Source organism: Camellia sinensis, chromosome 6 (assembly GCF_055761805.1).
Source record: "Camellia sinensis isolate YWXY chromosome 6, ASM5576180v1, whole genome shotgun sequence".
In the NCBI taxonomy this organism is placed as follows: domain Eukaryota; kingdom Viridiplantae; phylum Streptophyta; class Magnoliopsida; order Ericales; family Theaceae; genus Camellia; species Camellia sinensis.
The window spans coordinates 20,887,582-20,900,559 of NC_138966.1; the positions used below are offsets into that span (position 1 = coordinate 20,887,582).

The 12,978-nt window shown below is 30.6% G+C and overlaps 2 long non-coding RNA genes across 2 annotated transcripts; one reads left to right on the top strand and one right to left on the bottom strand.

The window, feature by feature from the left end:
- Positions 1–238: 238 nt before the first annotated feature.
- On the bottom strand, positions 239–4,806 carry LOC145792248 (uncharacterized). The gene is made up of 2 exons (XR_014331632.1): positions 4,694–4,806; positions 239–549 (listed from the first exon to the last, which is right to left on the bottom strand). It is a non-coding gene; the product is annotated as an uncharacterized LOC145792248 (long non-coding RNA).
- Positions 4,807–6,087: 1,281 nt separating this feature from the next.
- LOC145792580 (uncharacterized) lies at positions 6,088–10,118 on the top strand. The gene is made up of 2 exons (XR_014332005.1): positions 6,088–6,378; positions 9,865–10,118. It is a non-coding gene; the product is annotated as an uncharacterized LOC145792580 (long non-coding RNA).
- The last annotated feature ends 2,860 nt before the right edge of the window (positions 10,119–12,978 follow it).

Below are 12,978 nucleotides of genomic sequence, written 5' to 3' on the forward strand. Positions count from 1 at the left end.
AATAAATGGACAAGGTGCAGAGGCCATCATACTGTAATAGCCCAATCCCAACTAGGTAGGCACTGAGCTGAACACACAATCATATGACAACACCAAGCCATCTATTGGTAAGGGACCAAGTGTCACGACCCAAACTCGCCTCTAAAAGTGTGGATCATGACCGGCCAGTAACCTTAGATTACCTTCGACCTCAAAAACAAAATTTAAAATATTCAAATCATATCGAGGCCTAAAGCGGTAGCAAAATCAAATAAGAATGTCCATTGAGCTTGTGCATACATGCCAAGATTCTAAAACATCATGTCCAATATAGAAAGTCCACATACATAGGCCATATATATACACAAGTCCAAATCGTGTCATCGTATACAAAGAGTTAACAATTAAAAATCATCTATCAACAATGTGTAGCCACCAAAGGTTAAACGAAAATGTGGCATTAGTAGAACCTCTGAAAAGACAAAAAGACTCCAACGTTAAAAGCTTAACAGGACGGGTTCGTCAAAAGTTTCCTGATGCTGACCTAGGGCTAGCCTCCAAGCTGACCACCTATAAAACATACATAAATACGGAGTGAGCAAGGCTCAATGAGTGATAATAATGTAGGGAGGCGTGCATGAAGGCATATAAATAAGCATGCGTCTTGAAGAATATTTACATAACAGATGTACGTCTTGTTCACAAGCATATTCTAGAATGGCCTCAGGCCCACATAAAACAGAACGGCCTTGGGCCCAACAACATATGGAATGGCCTCGAGCCCAATATCATAACAAAACGGCCTCAGGCCCAACATAATAGCAAAACGGCCTCAGGCCCAACATGATAGCAAACAGCCCCAGGCCCAACATAATAGCAAAACAGCCTCAAGCTCAACATGATTGCAAAACGGCCTTAAGCCCAACATGATAGCAAAACAGCCTCAGGCCCATTTTATATGTCATTGCTGTCAAATGCTCAACCATTTAATAAAACGTATTATTCATGATCGAAAATATATAAATCGTAACATTTAACATCTCATTACATTGCTATTACTCGCAGTGATTTGGTAGTGCAATGGTCCCTTCTGGCGAATGACCTATATATCACACACACAAATGGATAAGCACTGCAGTCTTTCCTTAGCTTTTCTCTTTAATCATTTATCCGATTCATTAAATTCCTAGTTATCTTTAAACATTTCGAAGGGATTAAATATACACATTAACAGATTGAGAAGGTCAAAAAGGGTAACAGAAGTTGACAGAATGTCCTCCACTTTTCGCACGTGTAGAAGACCCCCACCGCATGGGCGAAGAGGTGTGCCGCACGTGCGGTCGTACGCGCTTTTATTTCAGAATACAGTCTTGCCTCCCTTGTTTTTCACACGTGCGACTGTGGCTCCCTCACGTACGGCTGTGGGCCCCACACGTACGATGCTAGGCTCTGTTTGAGCAATCTGAAAATCCAACAATTTCAAGCTTTCCAAATGCATTTTTAAGGCTCAATTGAAGCAATTTCATTTCCAAAACATGACATATAAACATGATAAACATGAAACTCAAGCTCAATTAGATCATAACTTCCTTTAATTTGACGTACAACTTTCTAACTTTCATTTTCTTCATCTTTCATATATATATATACACACACATGAGCTCAAAGCATGCAAAGAGACAAAATTAGGTACAATTCCTTACAATCTAACCAAACATAAGCTCAAAACACAAGAAACAACCCTTTGACTAAAAAACCCCAAAGATTACATGCTCATTTCATGAGATTTGTTAAGTTTAGATCATAAACCAAAAACCCTAGCTTTCATGAGTGCTAAAGCTTCATTTTAAGACTTGATTCTAACTAATTGAAGACAGATTTAGGGTATTCTAGTTGATTTACATTTTACCTTGGACCAATCTTTGAATTAATCTTTCAATTTCTTCAATCTCTAAGCTCTTGGTTGAATACTCCTTTCTCTCTCTCTTTTCTTCTTTCTTTCTCTAGAACTCTCCCCAGGAGATGTTTTTGTTTTATTGAGTCTAAGTGTTAACTCTAAGGCTTATATATATCTATACTAACCAAGGTCAAGCATATTTTTGGGCATAAGTTGGGCTTAATTAAGAGGTTTAGCCAAATAAATCTAATTAATTCATTACAAATCAATTTTTACGAAACTTTATATTAAGTCCTAAAAATCATGCTAATCATAAATGTAAAGTCAATTTCGATTTATCGCGCCTCCAAAGCTTTCAATTTCCAGTCCAAAGGTCACAATTTCAACAGATTTTCTTATAACCGACAGATATAAGTTGATAAACATGTAATGCACACATTAAAACATGGAATTTCACATCAAACATATAATCACACAGATAATGAGGGAATCAGAGCATAAGTAGCATATGAGAAAGTCGGGTTATTACACCAACAACAAAGGGATAATAGCCAAGTGGTTGAGATAGGAAAAAAAAAAAACTAACTAACAACAACAACAACAGTAGTAGCATCACAAATACAATGCAACAGTGATAGCAACACAGATACACTAAGGAAAGAACATGATCTAACAAAGATTGTGGAAAATGTCATGCATTGAGTAAGAGAAGCCTAGGAGGTTGGATTTGACCGAAAGAGCAACTCTCCATTACACTTGGTGATATGATGAGTCACATGAGTTCTTGATTTGTTATAGAATTCACTAAAATTTGGAACTATAACAAACACTATTTTGACTTTTTGTCTTGAGTATCTATTTGGTTATGTTCTTTTTTACTGTTTATGAAAAATTTTCAAAAAATTACAGATTAATTTGACAAAATTAAACAAACACACACACACACACACACACACACACACAAAATAAAAAGGATAACAACAGAGGGACCAACAGCAGAGGAACCAACAACAAAGTGATAACAACCAAGTGACTGCAATAGAAAAGAAACAGCGGCAACAGCAGCACAGATACAATGCAGTAGCGATAGCAACACATATACACTAAAGAAAGAACATGATCTGACTAAGATTGTAGACAATGTCATGCATTGCGTAAGAGAAGCATGGGAGGTTGGTTTTGGCCCAAAAAACAACTCTCCATTTCACTTGGTGCTATGATGAGTCACATGAGTTCTAGATTTGTCATAGAATTCACTCAAATTTGGAACTAACCAACACTATTTTGACTTTTTGTCTTGAGTATCTGTTTGGTTAAGTTCTTTTATACTGTTTATGAAAAATTTTCAAAAAATTACAAATTAATTTGACAAAAATAAACACAAAAAAAGAAAAAGCAAAGAAAAGAGAATAGCAGAGGGACCAACCGTAGAGGAACAACAGCCAAGTGGAAAAAAAAAAAATCAACAACAGCAGCAGTGCGGATACAATACAACAGTGACAACAACACAGATACATTAAAGAAAGAACATGATCTGACTAAGATTGTGGACGATGTCATGTATTGAGTAAGAGAAGCCTGGGAGGTTGGATTTGGCCCAAAGAGCAACTCTCCATTTCACTTTGTGCTATGATGAGTCACATGAGTTCTAGATTTGTTATAGAATTCACTCAAATTTGGAACTAACCAACTCTATTTTGACTTTTTGTCTTGAGTATCTGTTTGATTGAGTTCTTTTATACTACTTATGAAAAAATTTCAAAAAATTACAAATTAATTTGACAAAAATAAACACAAAAAAAAAAAAGGATAACAAGAAAGGAACCAACAACAAAGGAATAACAGCCACATGGCTGAGACAAACAAGCAAACAAAAAAAAAAGGAAAAGAAAAAAGAAAAAAAAAAGAAGAAAGAAACAACAGCATAGATATAATGCAACAGTGACAACAACACAGATACACGAAAGAAAGAACATGATCTAACTAAGATTGTGGACAATGTCATGCATTGAGTAAGAGAAGCCTGAAAGGATGGATTTGACCCAAAGAGCAACTCTCAATTTCACTTGGTGCTATGATGAGTCACATGAGTTCTGGATTTGTTATAGAATTCACTCAAATTTGGAACTAACCAACACTATTTTGACTTTTTGTCTTGAGTATCTGTTTGATTGAGTTCTTTTATACTGTTTATGCAAATTTTTCAAAAAATTACAAATTGATTTGACAAAAATAAACACAAAACAAAAAAAGGATTCAAAAACAGACCTAAAAAATTTAAGGCTTACCAAAGAAATTACTGTCAATCAAAATCTGAAATAATCCATATAGATACGATGATTTCACAATAATAAATCGGATTATTACAATCATGACAGTAAATGGTAATAGCAACCCACAAAACCTTTCAAAGTACATACACTAATCAATAACAAACTAAAAAACAAAGAGAGAACCAGATATATAATACAATACCAAAACCTTCAAATACAACAACCACTCTCAAACCCAATTCAAGAAACATTACCAATGCTCAGAAATGATTGTAAAAAAAGCAAAATCTAGGAGTAGCAACTAAAATAGCAGAGACATTTGAACATCTAGAAAGACAATGAAATAGATACATTCAATCTGAGCACTAATCAAATGATACGCATAGAAAGAAAGAAAAGCAAAAATCAAAATAAAGATGAACATAATATACATATATAGAGAGAGAGAGAGGGAGAATACTCGATCGGACGACAAAACTCATAAAGGAAAACAAAATTAAACTCACCTCAAGGTGGAGGCAATGCGAGAGAGGAGGAAGCAAACCTGGTGGTGGACGAAATGGAGAGAAAAGGCAATAAAACTTGCTTTGAATGGCAGCGAACAACGAAGTGAATGGAGATAGTGGCTAGGGCTTTGTCACCTATTGGGAATATAGAGAGTGAGGAGTTGAGATGAAAAATGAAGCACAAATATATTTAGGAATTACGTAATTAAAAAAAGAATTGATTTAGGAAAATTCGAAACTACGTAGTTTTGTTTCAAAAATACCCCTTTTCTTTTTTGACCACAATTTACTAGTCACCAATAGTGTTGAGATCCCGCCAATTTTTTTTCGATCTACCGCCATTACCTTCCGCGACCACATTTCAAATTTAGTCTCAAAAAATTACCTATTAGTGACCAAAAAAGTGTTGGTAGCGGAAACATAACTCATCCGCAATCAGGGAAAATTTTGGTCACAGAAAGTAAACTATCTGGGACTAACATGAAAAAGATGGTCACTAAAAGTGTTTTTCCTTATAGTGAAAGCAAAGTGGCTCGTAGGTTGAGCAAATGCGTGAGCTCGGAGTGACCTTTGTAAGATATCTCTTGTACACTTTTCTTTCATAGTGAATTGTTCACTTGGCCTAGGTCCCATGATTTTTTTATTACAAGTGGGTAGATTCCAATTGTGATTTTTCCATGTAAAAAATATTTTGTATCGTGGATTAATTTTCTCATGCTCTATCTCTTTTCCACATTGATTATGTTGTATAATTTTTAATTTGGATTACCTAAATTGACAATCACTTATCACGGGACAAATCTAGATTTTTAAAAGGATTTTCGATAAAATTAAACTTTTCAGTTTATTTTTTAATTATTTAACAGATGTGAGTTGACATGTCCCACTTATAAATTTTTTTACTACATGATTGATTTAGATTAACACAAAGGCAAAGTCATGTGATGTGCCGATACTAGTTAATAATTACTTGGAAGAGAGAGAGAGAAAGATAAATATACGGAATAATTATTTAATAATTTTAGAGTACCATGTTAAAATGCCTATATGGTGTTTCAAATTAATCACATAATAAATAAATAAATAAAATTACTAGTACAACATAATGACTCGTCTTTGTAGGTACTTCAAAGTTAAAAAAAAAAAAAAAAAAAAAAAAAGAATAATTTAGTATACATTAAAAAGATTTATTTTTTAAAAATATTATATAAATAATGTCATATAATACTTTAAAAATATTCAATAATTTTCCGGAGAGAGGGAGGGGAGCAAGAAAGAATATTATGGCTTTTAATATGGGTCATGGGTTGCTGCAATAAATGGGTGGTCCTTTTTCGGGTTTGGTGGCGGGGCTTTAAATGCACCTTCTCTACAGTACTGCCCCTTCCTCCTTAAATTTCTTCAATACATTCCCATTTTCTTCTCACTTCTCTCTCCTCTCTTCATCTCTCTCTTTGTCATCACCATGGCCATCGTTCTTCTTCTTCTTTCTAAAGTTTTGTTTTTTTAACAAATCTTTAGTTCTCTTTGTGAAATCCTGAAATAGTCACTGCGATATTGGCTCGGTTCACTCAGACAAATGCATCATAAAAAGGGAAAAAAATTGAAAATGTTGATGTTAACATTTTATTATTTTTTTGAATTTGATTGAGCCGTGCCAATATCTCAGTGCCATTTCATCTCTCTTCGTCTTGCTATACGTTAACAGCCAACCCATCTCAAGGTTTGTATTTTTATGAGTCATGCTACAAAGTATATATATATATATATATTTTTATTATTTTTTCTCTTTTACTCGACGAGAGTAAACTCACACCCTGTTATAGTGTAAACTCAAATCTTATTATGAGTCGGATAAAAAATATGATAAAATACATCACGCACCTTGTTGTTTTTATATGTATTTAAGTCCTTTCTAAATATTGCAATAATAATAAGAGTCTTGTAACAAGTATATGTAGAATACAAACATATATACACAATTATAATACACTTTTTATTAATTTTAAACTATTTTCATTAATTCAAAATTTTTTGAAGTATAATTTTTGAGATAAATTATAGATACATTTTCTGTACTTTGTTTAAAATATGGATTACTTTTGTAATTTGGGAAATTGCATTCTGCCCCTTTAAATTTATAATCGCATAAAAACAACTCCAAGGATGAGAAGTAAAATATCTTGCAAAAGTACACAGAAAATTACTTGTTTTTATTTTACTTAACTAATTTAGCTCGTGTACATTCTAACCATACATAGAAAACTACTCTCTTTATTTCTGCTTTTATTTCTGCTCTTGTTTGTTTTGTATTTGTGTCGAGTTAATGGTAACATTATTCACTATTTGAGGGGGTAGAAAAATTAGAATATGCAGTTAATAATATTATTTACTTTTGGTGTTGATAAAAATTAATATCGTATTTGAATTTTTTTTTTAAAGTAAAATATTAATTAATAATTTCATATATTTTTGTCTCCTCAAAATTTAAGTTTTAAATCCGTCCCTATCAATTGACATATATCGGGCTACAATTATTATTACATGAATTGTGATATCATAAACTCTGATTACAGTTAACATTGACTTACTGAGTGCATTGTTAAACTAATAATGCGTTACAATTAAATATTTAATTGGGAATAGACACGAGTAATAGAACCTATTATATTAATATAATATTAATAATAAAATATGACCATTCAAAATTATTGTTCTTAAAAAAGCCATTGCAAGTGGCCCGAAACACTTTTTAAGGTATAATTAATATATTTTACTATATTTAAGAATTCTTGGAACTTATTGAATACTGAATACTGATTATTTCCATGCATAAAATGTAAAACATTAATTATAAAATAGTTTATACAAATTCAAAAGAGTGAAATATTCAAATAATAACATCTAATTTAAAGTATGTTAAAAATATAAATTTATCAAAATCAAGTCAAGTTGATACAACACTAATATATATTAATTACGAGCATCTCCAATAGAATAACTAAAATTATTTGTTAAATTATATATCAATTAAGGAAATATAATAAAAATGAGACCCAATTTTATATGTAAAGTATTTATTAATGTAAAAAGTGAACGGATACTTTTGTTAAGTGAATAGAAAAATAAAAATAAATTATGCCAGCTAAGGTGCTCAGTGGATATTTCGATTCGTTCAAATTAACTGAATCGAACTGATCCGTTACATTTTGGACGGATGCATGATGACGAGTAGACGGTTGCAAATCGATTTTTTTTTTTTTAATCTGCCTAGTTTTGGACGGATAGCGGAATTAAGGTTCCTTTACCCGTAATCGAACCGCCAAACCGTTAGCACCTCTAGTAATTTGTAAGACTTTGTATTTTTAATTTGTTTAGATTATGTTTGTGTTTTCAATTGAAAAAGAGTTTAGATATTGTATTATGTTTTCAATTTGAAAATCATTTTATCAAATGACAAGTATTGATATTTGGTATTTTGTGTGAAAAATATATACTTAATTTTGTCATTTTTTTAAAATCAAATTAAATAGTTTTTGAATAAAAAAAAAAAGTAATGAAATAGTTTTGATAATGCATGGTTTCTTATATATGTATTTATTATTGGTATTTGACAGTTTACTTGATAATCTTTTGGCAATGTTGAGTTGGATTGTTATCCCAAATATATATATATATATATATATATTGACAAGTTGTTGTAATATGTTCAAAATTTGTAAAAGTTTAAACTGCCAAACCGATTTGCATTCATCCGCTCAATCTACTTCTGTCAATCCAACAAACAAATGCGGATTGATTTTTGCAATCTGCCAATCTAGCGGAAGGATGGTGGATTGGAGGTTTCCCGACTGCAACTGAACCGCGAGCACCCCTAATGCCAGCCTCTTCCCTTCCCTTCCCTCCCTTCCCCCCCTCCTCCCTCCTCCCTCCTCTCTTTCTCTCCTTGTAAAGATCCTCTCCACAAGTTAACATACAACCCTAACATCTTATACATAATTTAATCCAATAGTTGAGTCTATCTAACCTAAGATTTGTAGAGTTTGAGGTCGACTCATTTGTTTATCGAACTCGAAAATCAAGCTCAAGCTCAACTTAAAAATTAATCTAAATCTCAATTGGAAAATTAATCCAACTCAATCTCGACTTACTTGTTTATAATAATCATGCTTAAGCACCACTTTAAGCTTGATAAATTTAAAAAAAAAAAAAAAAATTATATTAAACCCCCTCAAACTATCAACCATTTACACTTTACCTCCTTAATGTTTTAAACCCAACAATTACCCCTCTCAAACTATTTAAATTTGAACATTAAGTCTTTTTGTCAGTCATCTATTAGATATTTAGATGAAAAATTGTCAAATGTTGTGCACATGATGATTATATTAAATTTTTATGATCATCATGTACATAACATTTGACAATTTTTCATCCAAATATCTAGCAGATGACTAACAAAAGGACTTAATGTTCAAATTCAAGTAGTTTGAGGGGAGTAATTGTTGGGTTGAAAACATTAAATGAGTAAAGTGTAAATGGTCGATAGTTTGAGGGGGTTTAATACAATTTGTCCAAAGAAAAAAAAAAATTGGCTAGATAATCATCTTGTTTATAATAATCATGCTTCAGCTTCACTTTAAGCTTGATAATAAAAAATAAAAGTTTAGCTAGATAAGCATGGTCAGCTCATTAAATTTATTCTATATATTAAATATATAGATATGTAACACATTTTGTATTAGTTAATATATAAATAATATATTTATCATATTATTTAAATAAATAATATATGAATTGAACTAGTTCTAATTCGAGCTTGACTCATTTATTAGACAAACTAAAAGTTTGGCACAAGTTCGTTTATATACCTAATGAGTTCAGCCCTCTGGAATTGAGCTTGTAAATCCTAATTGGGGGGGGGGGGAACTACCAAAAAAAATAATAAATAATAATAATAATAATAATGCTTAACTATTTTTTGTCAGTTAACATATAACACTACCGATGGTTTTAGATTTTTGTAATTGACAATCTCGTTGGACAAAATTTCATTCAGTTGTATTTTATTCGGTCTATTGTATCTGTTAGTTATGAGAGTTTAGATGTTAATCCAACCCAAGTTGTGCCTTAGTAAAGGAGTTTGTGATAACATTTCATATCTTATTTTGAGCATTTCTTGTTTGTCACTTCCCTGTCCAAGAGGCAGAGCCCAGCCAAGATCGAAGGACAGTGCATCCGAAGTAAAGAAAGAATTCAAAGTTGATTAACCGCTCGATCGGTCTTTTGTATGCTCGAGCGGTTTGCCTATGTGTGTGCACCGCCTTCAGTCACACTATTCGAGTAGTAAAGTGAGCGTTGGAGCTGTTTCGCGACTCTGTTTATTATAAAGTGCTTTGTTTGCTATGTTTAAGATTTAATCTGTCTAGATTCTCAAAGAGGAATAAAAAATAAAGTGTTGTATATTGGAGCGTGTTTAATATCGGCGTTGTGGATTTAATGTTGGTCAAAGCAATTTCAAGATGAAGACAGTGGTAGAAGAGACACATCAGATTTGATTTAATTCGAGTGGATTCGCTAGGTAATTGAGGGTTCTTACGTGTAATATTTTTTTTTTTGTCTTCTGAGTGAATTGTTTTGTGATTTTGGCCCATGGTTTAACAAACTCATTGGAAATGCTCTAAGTGCTCTAGAGATACACTACAACAAATTAAGATTTTAAAAAATAAAAATTTAGGGACAAAATCACTTTTTAAAGACGAAATCTTTATATTATCAAAAGTGCAATTATTATATTTTTAGCAACAAAATTGGATATTTAGTGACAAATTATTATCCTTTTGGACTAAAAATTTTATTCCAAAAAATAAATCTTTTTGGGATCAAATTACTTTGTGCTTTAATTAGCAATAATTTAAAATTGTGGCTAAAAGTATTTTTTTTTTTTCAAGACAACATTTTAGCAATTATCCTCGCATTAACAAGCATTGGTTCCTAAATTTTTGTTGTGACCAAATTTTTATTTTTGAAATAAAGAATTTAGTCCCAAAAACTCTTATTTGTTAGAGTGACACTTTAGTATTAGCTTATGTAAAATCACCAACACGGTGGAGCTTTTTACCAGATACCTATAAAGCACGGGTACCCCACAAATGGCCAGACAAGTACTAAGTACTTATTGGGTGCGGGTACGCCTATCGATACCCTACTTTTTTAAGAATTTATCATATTAGTATACTTGTATCATATCTGTACCCGCACTCATACTTCAGAGCCAGATACATGTGGCCCTTACATTAAACCCTTATATTAAAATTAAAATTTATAAATCTAAGGGGTCGTTTGGGAAAGGCTTCCGGGCTAAATTAGCCACTAAATGTCAAAAGAGGCTAATTTAGCCAGTAAATGACAAAAGAGCCACAGTTGGTTGGCAACAATAAACGATCAGGAGAATTTATGAAACTACCCCTCATGAAGAGGGGCATGCGGCAGCACAAACAAAAAATAAAAAAATTTCCCAAAAAACACATTTTCCCAGAGCAAACAAAGTTGAAAAAAAAAATTAAAAACATTTTTTTTGTTTTTTGTTAAAATATTTTATAAAAATAAATTCAAACTCTATTTTATAAAAATAGCTTTAAATATTTCAATTTTTTTGTTATGTATTTGGTTATGATTTGCGTGTAGAGTTGTGAAAGTACTGTGGAGTTTCAAGTTATGTGTTTAGTTATGAGTTTTAAAAATAATTTATTACTTAAGTTTTATTTTATGTGTTTGGTTATGATTTGAGTGTAGAGTTATTTTTAAATTTAAAATATTAACATTTTAAATTATTTAAATTTTTTCGATTTCAATTTTGTGAATATTTATTTTAATTTTTTACTTATTCAATTTTGTAGATTATTTACATTATTTAAATATTTAAAATAAAATATTACGATTTAACATATTATGATTTGAGTGTAGAGTTGTGAAAGTAGTATAGAATTTCGAGTTATGTGTTTGGTTATGAGTTAACTCAATAATTTATTAATTGAGTTTCATTTTATATGTTTAGTTACGACTTGAGTGTAGAATTGTTTTTAAATTTAAAATATTAACATTTTAAATTATTTAAATTTTTTGAATATTTAAATTATTTAAATTTTGTTGTTAAAATAATTTTTTTTTTATTTTGATATGTGTTTGATACGGCTCATTGAATTTTTTTTTTAAAAAAAGAAAACATGAAAACAAAAATTACCATTCGCCACGTAATTAAATAAGGCAATAAATATAAAAATAAATAAGGCAAAAAATAAATAATTAATATATAAAACAATAAATAAAAATAAATATGGAAAAAAAATAAATAAATAAGGCAAAAATTAAATATTACGATTTAAATTTCAAATATTACGATTTTTTTTAAAAATATTATGATTTAAATTTTAAAATATTACAATTTAAATTTAAAATATTACGATTTAAATTTTTTTAATTTTAAAATTTTTTATAAAAACAATTCAAACTCTATTTTATACAAATATTTTTTAAATATTTTAATTTTTTGTTATGTATTTGGTTCTGATTTGAGTGTAGAGTTGTGAAAGTAGTATGGAGTTTCGAATTATGTGTTTGGTTATGAGTTTTAAAAATAATTTCTTAAAATACACAGGACAATAAAATAAAACCTCACTTTTTATTATTTTACAGAAAATGAAAACAAATTGAAATTAAAAATAGAATAAAAATAAAAACCACATGAAAACTATTTGTAAAAAAAAAAAAAAAAAAAAACTTAGCCTGGGTTGGTGACGTCACTGTCAGGACAGCCGCCCAAATAAAAACAAAATTTAATACCAGGGGTAGTTTAGTAATATTACATATGGACACCTCACCAAAAAGCCAAAAAGTCAAAAAAGCCAAAAAGTCCTTCCCAAACCAGACTTTTTAGCCCAGGCTAAAATAGCCAAAAAAGTCAAAAAATTAAAAAGACAACCCACTTCCCAAACGAAGGCTAAGCAGTTTTAAGATTATTTCTAAATCATGTGCTTTGTAAAGTCATGTTTGAGTTTTAACAACTCTATTTTTCAGTTGTGTTTTATTTTAAAAAATATGACTTCATAAAATAATTTTGAAAACGAGTTTAAAACTGCTGCCTTTTAGAAATTCTGTTTTGAGTACAACTTGAATTGGGTAAAATATGGAAATCCTATGGACCCATAAGAATATCCCATAATTTTGTCAAGGATGTCTTTGTATGGTAGAAACTGAGTTTGTGTAGTGTAAGATTTATATATAGATTAAGGATAAATTATATCATTAGTCTTTTTAATTTCAG